Source organism: Anguilla anguilla, chromosome 7, assembly GCF_013347855.1.
Source record: "Anguilla anguilla isolate fAngAng1 chromosome 7, fAngAng1.pri, whole genome shotgun sequence".
Lineage (NCBI taxonomy): Eukaryota > Metazoa > Chordata > Actinopteri > Anguilliformes > Anguillidae > Anguilla > Anguilla anguilla.
This window is the reverse complement of record NC_049207.1, coordinates 37934073-37946721: the sequence shown is the minus strand read 5'-3', so window position 1 is coordinate 37946721 and position 12649 is coordinate 37934073.

Here is a 12649-nt window from a genome sequence, read left to right as displayed (position 1 = left end):
ACAGCGTCCCATTGTTTTATGGGGTATAATGCAATTATATATCATTCTAGTGATTGGAAGTCCAAGGTCATCGTAAAAGTTGTATTACCTGCTTTAATGCCTTACAAAAATGATATGAGCAATGTATATTGGGTAAAAGAAAGATGTTATCAATGTATTATCAGGAAGGGCTAGACAGGATGTGGAAATGCTGTTCCACGGAAATGACCAATGCACACTCAGTGGGTAAAGCTACATGCTACATGTGGTACTGCATATCATGCACTTATGCAATGTGGTCTTTTTCAGTAGGTACATAGGATATCTGCAATTCTTCACCAGAATACAGAGGGCTGCCAAAATACCTGAAATACTGTATATTAATTGTGTGGATGACTGTAGTTCATAACTTTTTTTGATAAATTATGTTTTTAGCCATTGAAATAGCTTTTACTCTGAAAGCTCGATATTGACTTATCAAAAATTGTAGCCCTCTTATTCATTGTTACACATTCATGTCTTCCTAATTTAATTAATTTAAAAAATAATAATAATTCTTGGAACTTCCTGATTTGTATTAAAACATTTGAGATGTTAGGTTGGCGTCACATGAGCAGACTCTTCACACTCACTTGGGTCCTGCCTCCAGTATAGGCATCATAATAATCAAGCTACATCTTTTCCTGTTTCTTACAATCAATCAATTTCTTAGATTATCAGTCATTAAGAGAAGAAGGAAAAACCTTGTAAGAATAAGGGAGATCATTGGATGATTCGATCCAAAAAATTAAATCTTGTCTGACTGAACTGTATATGCCCTTAAAGTGTCAAAGTGTATGACACAACTACTGTAAAACTACTGTAAAACATTAAGTGATTGAATATTGTGGCAGGAAGGCTACTTAATCGTGAGCCTTCAAAAACTTATACAACTCAAAGTTATATGGCGCATTGTGCCAAACGTTTGGACCACAAAATTGAAGTGACAGTCAATTGAGACTATAATAAAAACATGAAATAAGATGAAAATAAAATAAAAACATGACAATTCGCTATTAAGCATAGTAGCCTAAGTTTATACATAGTGTGTATTCTCTTTAAAGTATCCTACATTTAACTGATATTGTATTTTCTGCCATTTTGAAAATATCATCATGTATGGACTAGAAAACATAAAATCTGATAAAATCAGACATTCTGCTTTCAGCATTTCCATGTAACAAGTTGTGTCTTATGAACAGTGTTGGGGAAGCTGCTTTGAAAGCATAGCGTTGCAAGCTACCAGCTACTTCACACCGGAAGAAGTTGAACTACAGCAAAGCTACCCTAGGGAGAACTCTAGTTTGGTTAACTAAATCTACTCAGAAAAAGTAGTTCAAACTACTTCGTAAAAAAAATGATCAAATTGACAATGTACATGTGATACGAAATTATAACAAAATATAATACAAAAAAAAGTCACCAGCAAAAAATGCTACTCAATTGAGTTTATTGCAAAAAGTTCCCACTTGTTTGCAGTTCATACATAGACCAAAAAAATAAAATACCCCACTATTCATGGGAAAGTGCAAGGAATGTCAGGTTTGGTTTTGTATAGAATGTCCATCAGTCAGACACCTGCCTTCCAGAAACTAGAGTCCAGGTGGGGGTATTGCACCAAGCAGGATTACTCAGTTAGCCAGGTAACTTCTAATATAGAATAGCATGACATTTATAATGGTCCATAGAATTACCCTCTATATCAATAGATCAACTTTAAATAAAATTGTATGCTGTTACAATATTAACCTTAGGTGTCAAAAGAACAGCAAGCCAACCTCAGCCTAGCCAGACCTTCATTTGAATGATTCTGGCTAAGCTATTCATAGTATTGGATCGATTGCAGACACCTTGGTCAGCAAACACAGGTGATTGTAATCACATAGTAGGTGATTATCATGAAAGACCGGTCCCATGCACTGCGCCATATTGTATGGCCGGCAAAATACATTATGAGAATAGTATAACTAGGTCAGCTAACGTTAGCTAATGTTTGCTTTATGTCAGCAAACCTGACATTAGCTGGTTAGCGACATGTTCGTTTTTGATTATTGTTGTCAGACAAATTAACGCTACAGACTTTAATTAGACTAACGTTAACGTTCACTGAATTAAATCACTTGCCTGTATGTAACATTACAATGTCGCTAACTTATCTAAACTTTGCTAAATTGGCTAGCAAAGTCAATGTTAATACACTCACCTTTATATGTGTTCTTAGATTTGTGTTTGACGTCTTTGCAGTAGAGAGTGTATTTACTCTCGGCTTGCATAGCGCACAAGTAAAAACGTAGGTTTTGTCGGTGGAGCTAGTCAGTGTCATGTATTTGCTTAAGGAAGGCCATGGTGATTCTTCCACAGGCTGAGATTTGGGAGGTTTATCCATGATGACGCTGTCGCTGTGTGAACACTGAGCACCGCCCGCCGTTTTGCATATGCACTACACAAAGGTCAAGTGTGTGGTGGTGGCTGTCTGAGGAATGCATTGCCTGGGCATGCCTTCACAGTGGTCAAGATGAGAGAAAAAAGGGGCGGGGCTGGTCAAAGGGGGTTCAATTGCAGTTGATCATGGTAAATGCTTGGTATGGTAAAATAAAAAATAAAAAAAAATCATTCCTTTCCTTTTATAGCCCAAAATTGTTTGTAGTTTCAGTAGTTAACTACACAAAAAATGGCGAAAAAGTAATTTAACTACTTGAATCACTATGCAAATATGAATGCCGTTGAACTACCAGCAATCAACTGCAAAATGTAATTGAACTTGAAGTTTAATTTGAGCCAGTTGTTTTGCTCAAATGATCATTTTTTGGGTCAGTTGTTCTCAATCTTGGTGTATAGATGCTGTGGACTATACTGCTACACTAGATGCTACAAGCTAAAGAAAATCCTAAAGAGAATAAAAAACACCTCCCCATGAACAGGGACACCGGTGCACATGACATTTTCCAAAGCACTTGAACATAACTTAATGGCATTTTTTCATTAGGTGTATGTTGGTAATATGGTCTAATTAACAAAATATATCAAACTGCTCCGCCCCAATACCCCAACCTAGCTAGACATTGCTGATCAGACACTTTGAGGTGCTTCAGCAACTATAAAAATGACTGGTGCATTGCGGAAGTCCCTGAATTGCTACAGAGGTACTACTGCTACTTTCCCATTCTCATTCACCATCCCAGACACATAGCACTGATAAAACACTTGATGGCATTATGAGAGTGAGTGTAAATCTCGTTGTTCAAAGAGTCTTTAAGAAATCACCATTATATCTCAAATTTGCGGCAAAGATTAGTCTCTTAACAGCACTTCTGACTCAAGGACCAATAAAGTCTATCATGGTGGCAATTTTGTGCTCTGCCCAATCACAACAACAAATTTATTGTTTTACAAGCCAGTTACACAGAACATCTCAAATACTGAAAACATTTTCTTGATACAGCCGTTTCAAAGTGATCATATTCACTTTTATTGAGGAAAATGTTCAAAGAAGAACAACTAAGTTTGTTTTCGGTATTCAAAGGCTCAGCCAACTGAGACTCAAGGGAATACTTTGATGTTTTTACTTTTTTTAAAGGGGATTTAAAATGTGAGCTACAAAAGATAACCGAAATTGAGTTTTGCCAGCAGAATACAACAGCATATTGCTGGCAACGTTTTCCACTCAGTATTTAGGTATAATGAGAAACTTTTCATGCTATAATAAAACATTTTCACAAAAGATAACAAAATTGTTTCTCATTGTAACAAGATCCTTTTCTTGTTAAGGCACCCTTGCAACTAGAATAATAACTGTAACAATAACTAATAATATAAGCAATACATTTGTCTCAATAAACAAAATGCATATGCATATGTTCACACCACAATGAATAAATAAATGCAGCCAAAACGATGGGTCTAAATATAATTATAATTTGGATCACTCCCACAGTCCGGCAGTCTGCAGTTTATAGTGCTCACCCTTATTTTCCGATGTATGAATAAAGAAAAATGGAAAATATATAGGAAATATACTGTACATAAATAATAACAATTAATTTAGATGCTTAGAAGGGGCAAGTGATGCAAGAACAGAGTTTTAAGCCAGGGACTATCATGCATTGCATCAGCACTCTTCAGCCTCTGGAACACATTTTATAAGCTTTATCATTGGTTATTTTAAATTAAAGATGGAGCACCTTGTAAATAGAATTCCAGTGTCAATGTTTCTAGCTTTCCAGCTAGAGGTGTTAAAACAATATGTGAGCCCATGACAGGACTGATTTCAAATGGCTCATTCTATTTCAATAAAACAAACACAGCAGGAGTGAAGCAAGGCACTCACCCAACACGATTTTGTAAATGTCAAGCTGTGTAAATGAATAGTACATAACATGTTATCTCAAGCTATACAAGTCATTCTGGATAGGAGTGCTACAAAACAATAAATAAATAAATAAATAAATAAATAAATAAATAAATAAATGTTAGGCTATAATGCTGTGTATCTGCAAGGAAGATCCCATTCAGTTCTGTTAAAGTCTCACAGCAATTTAAGTGTTGGAATAAATCTGAAAATAAGGGCAAACAATTAATAGCAAATTCTTTGTTATTGGCAATATACCACAGGTAATAAATGGGAAGGAAAGAAAGCCCAAAGCCTTGAGCTTCTTTCTGTTACTGGTTATATTGAACTGATACTGTGCTATGCTACGAAAAAAGGCTTTTCATCTATATATGCTGTTCAGGGTCAGACTCAGGTCAGACAAGGAAAGACGTGTTTAATAACTTAAACTCCCAATGGAAGACTTTTGTCTGCTTTTTTTTATTTATTTATTTATTTTTTTAGAAAAGAAGGTACACCTATCAGATTCTTTAATTAAAGTGAGATTGCAAGCATTAATCTTTTTATACGGCTGAAGATTGGCTTCACAGTATTGTTGAAAGTAAATGACATGCATTCTTCTCCTATGATACTGTGCTTGCCCCAGTATGTAACATTTTAAATATATATAATATTCATTACAGATAAATATTAATCACTGTCTTGTTGAGGCACTCACTGTTAACAGCATAATAAACTGCTATAAATTTTAATGCACAATGCAATTAAATGTAAGAAAAACTGAAAGAAAAAGAAAAGCCTGCTTTGACACCCATCGCATTAACAAATGATTTCTTTTTTCTCACTGAGCAAACATTACAGTTGTCATGCCACTGTTCTGGTTTGATAACTTTGTTTGTGTTAGCAGCGGCATCAATCTACAGATACCTGAAGATCTGGTCAGGAATGTATGTCTGGTCTTCCACAGGCCACGCCCCCCAGCCCCTATCCAACTACAGTGTTTTGTCATTTGGGAGAGCATCACGGATGACTGGAATCCTGTCAGTGGTACGCAGTCCTCCGTGGCAGCCTTCTCGGCCCCTATTTCCTTTGGCACACCTCTGGTATCCCCCCCCCCCCCCCCATGCACCCCCTCCCTCAAACCACCCATCTCAGCCTCTGTGCAGACGTGACTTGGCCCTTATCTTAGACATTCCTGCTTAATTGTGTTTATGAGACCGTGCATTGTGTTTTGCTACAGGTGCTTAAAAACTTTTTTCTTTTTTAGGCATGCAATATTTTTGTGGGTTGTTGTTTTGGGCCTCATCGTTATCGAGCATATTGTCACCCACCCAAGAAGAAGGAGAACTACAGCTTCAAGGTATATCAGACTTCCGATCACACTGTTTTGGATCAAGCCTTTTTGTGTACAACAGCCATTCTCATGACAAGTCTTCCTTTGTGCTGCTTATAACAGACTTAGCATGATAACAGCACTGTACAATATGTCAAAATGAAAATTTTGCCCTTGTTTTACTTCGGAAGTTAGGCACTTTCCATTACCAGAGAATTACAGGACATAGTGAGGAATTAATTTCAGGGAATTAATTTCAGTTAAAAATCTGGGCTAACTTCACTAAATTGTTTGGGGTGGGGGTCTGGGAGGGGTTTCAGATTGCCTGGCTTTGCTGGTTTGCTTATTAAAGCAAGCATAAACATTTCAAACAATACTAAAATTAAGACAGTGAAGGAATGAATATGAATGTGATTAGATACAGTTGTAGGGGAAACTGAGAAAAATAAGATTATGATTTTACCTGTTAGTCATTTCCAATGGTACAACCCACCTAAGGTTTCCAGCTTCCTGTTCCTAGTGCAGTTCAAAAGAATCAACTAGGCTACTTACGAATAGCAGGTTTATATTAAATAACGTCATATACAATACAAATACAACACATAGGCTAGTAGCATGGTCAGACTCACTAGCCATATATCATTATAAGTAAAGATCACCTTTTATAACATCATATTACACGTACATTACAATTACATGATTTGGAACAAATGTATGACTTTGTAAGCCACCTGTCAGACAAGTTCAGGCTATATAAACATCTTGCACTAAATATGCCCTGTGATATTTCTCTGGACTGCCACACAAAGAACATGTTATGATTTCTTAACTAGATCCATAGAGCATTATAAATGTTTGTTCATTTGCTAATGATAACTCCATTACTTGTTGCCAGTTCCGCTTTCTCCTTGTCTTTTAGAGATGGCAGTTACGTAAAAAATAACAGAAGAAACAATCCTTGAGAGACTGTTGTTGACAGACTGCTTAAAAATAACCAAGTGCAATCAGATCTTGGCTGTTTGGCTGTCTGCTCACCGTTGATGCTTGAGGTCATGTGGCTTTCTGCAATGCTACTGTGCTCAAATTAGTGGTTGTTGCAATAGGAAGTTGAACATTTGTTTGTTTGTTTTTCAGCAATGGGTGTGTGCGCACATTGGCATAACATCTGTTTCAAAACATTTCAGTGGCCTATAAAAAGATAACACATTTTTTTATGAACCATAACTATGAAGGATAAATTAGTTTGGTTTCTGTTGCATTCCTTTACCATTTAGCTGTTTTCTACCAACCAGTTTGTACCATCCCATTATTTCAGTTTTGATCTTGGCAACACCTCTTCTTAATCTTTTGTCTTTTGAAATCCCTTTTCCTTTTATTGTGTGGGCTGAAGCTCTCAGCAGCTGCATTTGATCAAATGAAACTTTACAGAATGACTTGATATAATATACTATATGTATATATATATATCCAATGGTGTTTTGTACTGTACGTGATAAACAGCTCCTTGGGCAAGTGTAGGCCTATGAATAAAATGTGAAATAAGTTTGTCTGATGGAAAGATTGTGCCATTGTTTGGCAGCAGGCAGCTTCAGAAGAAGCAACCCACACAGTGTTGAGATTGGCAGTGATAGAAAAAATGTCAACATGAGTAGGAAGTGATAAACAATAAGGGCTGCTCTGTTGAGAAGCATTCGCAATTGGTTCTTCAGACAACATCTGCCATGTGTAAGTCTCCCCACACACACACACACACACACACACACACACACACAGAGAGACATGCAGACACACACATGTAGAGATATGTTCTGATCAAATATCCCATGCATTCTCTTAAAAAAGAAATGTACTTGCTTTGGAATGTCTTTTAGTTCTAAGTCAAATGATAAAGTACTAGCACTATGGGAGATAACCTTACAAAGTGATCTTATCACTTTCTTTGCAGCCTCTTGAGAACCACACTTCCATGGTACATCCGTATTTATTAAAAAACATGCAGAATGTGACATCATGTCTTCGCATATCCATGCTAGTCCAGAAGTAGCTCAGTTGAACTAAATAGAGGTAGATCAGTGCTCAGCCATAAGAGGATGCTTCACTTGAGCTTATTATAAAAACCACAGGATCCACTGTCCCTTGGCTTTTTCTGTTAATTTGTTAATACATGCATGTGTCAAATGCTTTAGTTCATGTTTATTAATGCAACCTTATTTCAAAGTTTTTCTTTATGTTATTGTGTATGTGTTTGTAAATGCAAATGTATTACTGACACAGGCTTTTTGAAGTTAAAATAATTCTTTAAGCTTGCAATTTAGAAAATCCTAGTGGGAGTAAGGTGTTTTATTCTATCTGCTTTTTAAATTGATGAAAGATCCTTTAAAGTTAAATCATGAATGATTAAATACTACATGCAGTGAGCAGATTTCTGTAAAATCTGTCTATATAGACATGCAACACACACACACACAAACAATAAATAAATAAATAAATAAATAAATAAATAAATAAATAAATAAATAAATAAATAAATAAATAAATAAACAAATAAAAGCAATGTGATGATGACCATATACATCCAGTAGGTACAGTATCACAGCGACTATTTTGTATAATGTAACCCAAACGATAGCTCCAGACAGGGGAGGGGGAGTAGGGATTTGATCAACATGAAAGGCATAGGAGATTCACGTGTTGCGGTACCCCAAGCGAGAGAAATATTAACTGAACGCAAACTTCATGAGCGTTTACATGAAAATGCCTTCTACTTTCGGGTGGATCATAATAGGCAACCACCATTTCCTTGTATTAAGCTATGCGATGGATAATAACAATCAATCGTCTGTAGAGTGCCACCCGGTTTAATTATGTTACATTTCCAAGAGAGACAGTAGAGATAAATGCTGTGTGAAGATGATTGCTTCTGTCGCTCTGGACAAAGTAATATCTATTCTTACCTAACCCTGTTGTCAACATGGAAAACTGTACGTCAAACATTTTGGCAGCACACCACACGCAACAACAATGGAAGTGAAAGTGGTATTTTGTGGCAAGTAACTGCGTGAATAGCTTGACAACTGAATCTTGCTTTGGTTTAGTAGGTGGCATAAGCATTACAAGTATGATTAATTGTCCAAATAGATCAGGCCACTATAGTACTGCATGTTTTTGATAAGAATCTTGCAACTTCATATCACAACATTTGTTTGCTGGAGGAATAAAGACAAACTAACAGGCTAATGGCAGGATATCTCATGGATTGTGAATAAAATATAGGTTAAAGATGCAGTCTATGATAGCACAGTGCAAATGAAACAATGACAGACTTAAATTGAGCTCACTTTGACATGTGTCACCTATGTCAACATGTATTTTTACTGGTATGGTGTTGATCTACTTTGCATTGAAAAGTACCCTCATAGCAAAGTCATAAAGTCATAGCACAAAAAAAGTGTCTTTATGGTAGGCATCCCCCAGGGAGCAATATTAAATATGTGACATATGTGTAGTTGGCTTAGACAATATTTTAACCATATAGAATTAGACTGTAAAAAATATAAGCTAGAACAACTTCTTCTGTATAAACAGTGCTTAGTCTCTCATAAAACCTGGTCAGCAGCTTTAGTGTCCTATAGGGGCCATTTGAAGCACACTGCTGTAGAATGCCAAACTGGTCAGAATCATAGATTCTTGATGTGTTAATTACATGTTGTTGTTTTTATTTATTTATTTTATTGATATTTATTGATTGCATACATGCAAACATAACATACAATTAAAAACATCACATCGATTTTCATATGAGTTCAGACTACCTCAGAACCACTGTGTTGCAGTTCAGTAGTAATAATAATCTTCAATCATCAATCATAATAATAATAATAATCATCATCATCATCATCAATAATAATAATAATGCTAATAATTGTGAATAATAAGTGATAACCGTAATAACAAATAATAATAATAATAATAATAATAATAATGACAGCAGATGAATGTGGTAATGGATAACAAAAACAAAGAAAAAAAAAGGAAGGAAAGAAAGAAAGGAATGCCGGGGGGATCAATTTTTCTGCAAGTTGAGACTTACGAGGATGGGTTCCCAGGTATCACTGAATTGTTTGGATTGTTCATTGTTTTTAGCTGTGATTCGTTCCATTGAGAGATAGTCTATTAACAAATTAAGCCATTGCAACATTGAGAATTTGTGCCTGTATTTCCAGTTAAGGAGTATTGTTTTTTTTGGCTATGGTCAAGGTGATAAGTATGGTTTTGTGATATTTGTGAAGATGACTGATGGGTGTGAGATCTCCTAGAAGGCAAAGAGATGGGGACAGTGAAATGCTGTGACCCAGAAATTTGTAGAGTTCAACTGTTACAGTTTGCCAGAAATTTTGGGTTGGTGTGTATTGCCAAAAAGAGTGATAATAACAATCTATTGTGTTGAGGGTGCATTGTGGACAGATATCGGTATCGGTGAAGCCCATGAGGTGCATTCTGCGATTGGCGATGTGTGTTCGGTGCATAATCTTATACTGGATTAGCTGTAGTCGGGAGTTGTTCGTCATGGAGTTGATGTTGCTACAAATTTGTTTCCAGAAATTGAGATCAGTCTTGATTGTTAAATCTTTTTCCCAGTGTGTTATTGGGAAGGATAGTGTTTTTTCTATTGGTGATGATATGAGTATATATTGTTTAGATAAAGGTTTCTTAGATGTTGAAATGGATGCTATGTTTCCTATTAATATCAATTCATTACATGTTGTTAACACAAGAAGCACTAAGGAGCAGCAAACCAGTCATAATTGACTTGGTAATGGATGTCTAGTCCAATAAAATACTGCATTTTTGGTTGGCTATTCAATAAACAACTGCACTTCAAATACCTTTGACCATGCAAATATGCTGCTTTTTCCACTGCAGTAGCAGACACTGGGCCAAAAATAGAAGCTTTTTCATGCTACTGATAATAATAATAATAATAATAATAATAATAATAATAATAATAATACAAATTAAAGCCATTTTAAAAGTCCAGTTATGTTAAGACAGTGCTTTAGTGCTTTATATGCGTGATGTGGTGTAGTTGATGCTAAGCCCAGAAAATGTGTCATTTTAAAAGCCATCCTGCTTCACTAATCACAATGTTTTGTCTTTTAATAAGTTCAAGCTCTTAAAAGTACCTTATTGGCCTTATTAGGAACAAACATATTATAGCTTTTTAACCACTGAACCCGGCTTTACAGGGTTTTGCAAACCAACGTTGGTGCATACCGCCACCTGCTGGATTGGAGAATGATGTGCATGAATGTGAAAACGCCATTTAACCCTTAAAAACAGGATTAACAAAGCAAAGAACAAAAGTGGTGAAGGTGAGTTCCATCAGAACAGGATGGAAAAGGAGGACATTAGTTTAAGTTAAATTCCACACGTGTATTGGGAAGCATTTCTCACACATTGTTGTCAACGATGTTGACAGTTTGACATGTTTGACAGCCTCATGTAGAAGATTCAGATGCCCCTGGGGTGTTCAAGTTCAGGCTTGACACATTGCTGGATACATTCTATCAGAATATTCACTATCAACTGAAAGTGAAACATCTAGGAGGGTTTCCATCCTTGGATATTTTAATGTGCAGTTTCACTTAAGAGTTTAGTCACAGCCTCTGCTGTATCAATGACATGTCTCTCTGCCTTTAATTCAGGGGAGTATTCCACAGTTTTATGTCCTCAGCTTCACCTTTAAAATGCTATAGTCCTGGTGGGACCAAAAACTAAATACTAGCACTTATTGGGCAACATTCTCATACAGTATAGATTTGAGTAAACACGAATATTGATAAATCATCAGATAATCCCACAGATCAGTGTATCCTTCATTAAAACTAAGAGACACAGAAGACTGCCAGAGGATGTTAATGAGCCATCTCTCCGAAGGGTTAATATTTAAAGTTTACTCTCAGAGCAGTAGAGTAATAATAATGAGAAACATCACAGACATCACATTATGAGAAATGGCACATATATACAATTATACAAATAAGAAACGTCACAGCCTTCATATTTTGATTAATGTCACAAACATCATATAACAGAAAATATAGAAATACATAATGGTGCAGACCACAAATTAAATCATTAAAATATTATAGAAATACGGGGTTTGTAAATTATGCTATATTTATGCTGTATTATGTTCTGCCTGGGATGGCAGGCATGCCATCCACCAAGTTTCAGGTTGCAGGGTGTACCTCATGCCTATACAATACCCATAGTTAGACACTTTTCAAGAATTTCTACAGAAATAATTACGATGGTAAAAGACTCGCTCCTTACAAACATTAACTTGTCTGCCTTCTGACATCATGTGAACACAGAATTCAGAGATAACAAAATGTAACTTCACACAGCCACACAATAATTCTCCAAACCTGTGTTACTTTGTCTTTCTTCCTTCTCTCCTTATTCTTCTAATTAATTTTCTTCTTCTTTGTTTTCTTGCTGATTAATTTATCAGAAATTCTGGCCCACAATAAGTAAGTCCGAAACAGATTTTTTACATGAAGATTTACATAGCCTTTGTGATGCAATTTCAGCCAATATTTTTGGGTGCCAGATTTGGTTTGACATTTTTTAAAACTTACTTGTTTTGTTATTATTGCTGTCTTGCTCAGTAACAATAACCACAAGATTTATACTATTGTTTATAGAGACAGCTGTAATATACCCACATTGAAGGCTCAAATAGCAATTCCACACATCCTACAACATAGGTTTTTTATATAAACGTGAATTGTATATGTTTTGCCACATTATATATTAAAATTCCTTATCCCCTAACATTTTCCCTAGCTGTTGTTTGCATAGTATTGGGAGGAAATTCATAAATATTAATATTTTAATTGATTGAGGCCACATCAAAATAAGTAAATTCTGCGGTTATTCATGAAAGTTGGACAGCGCCACCTGAA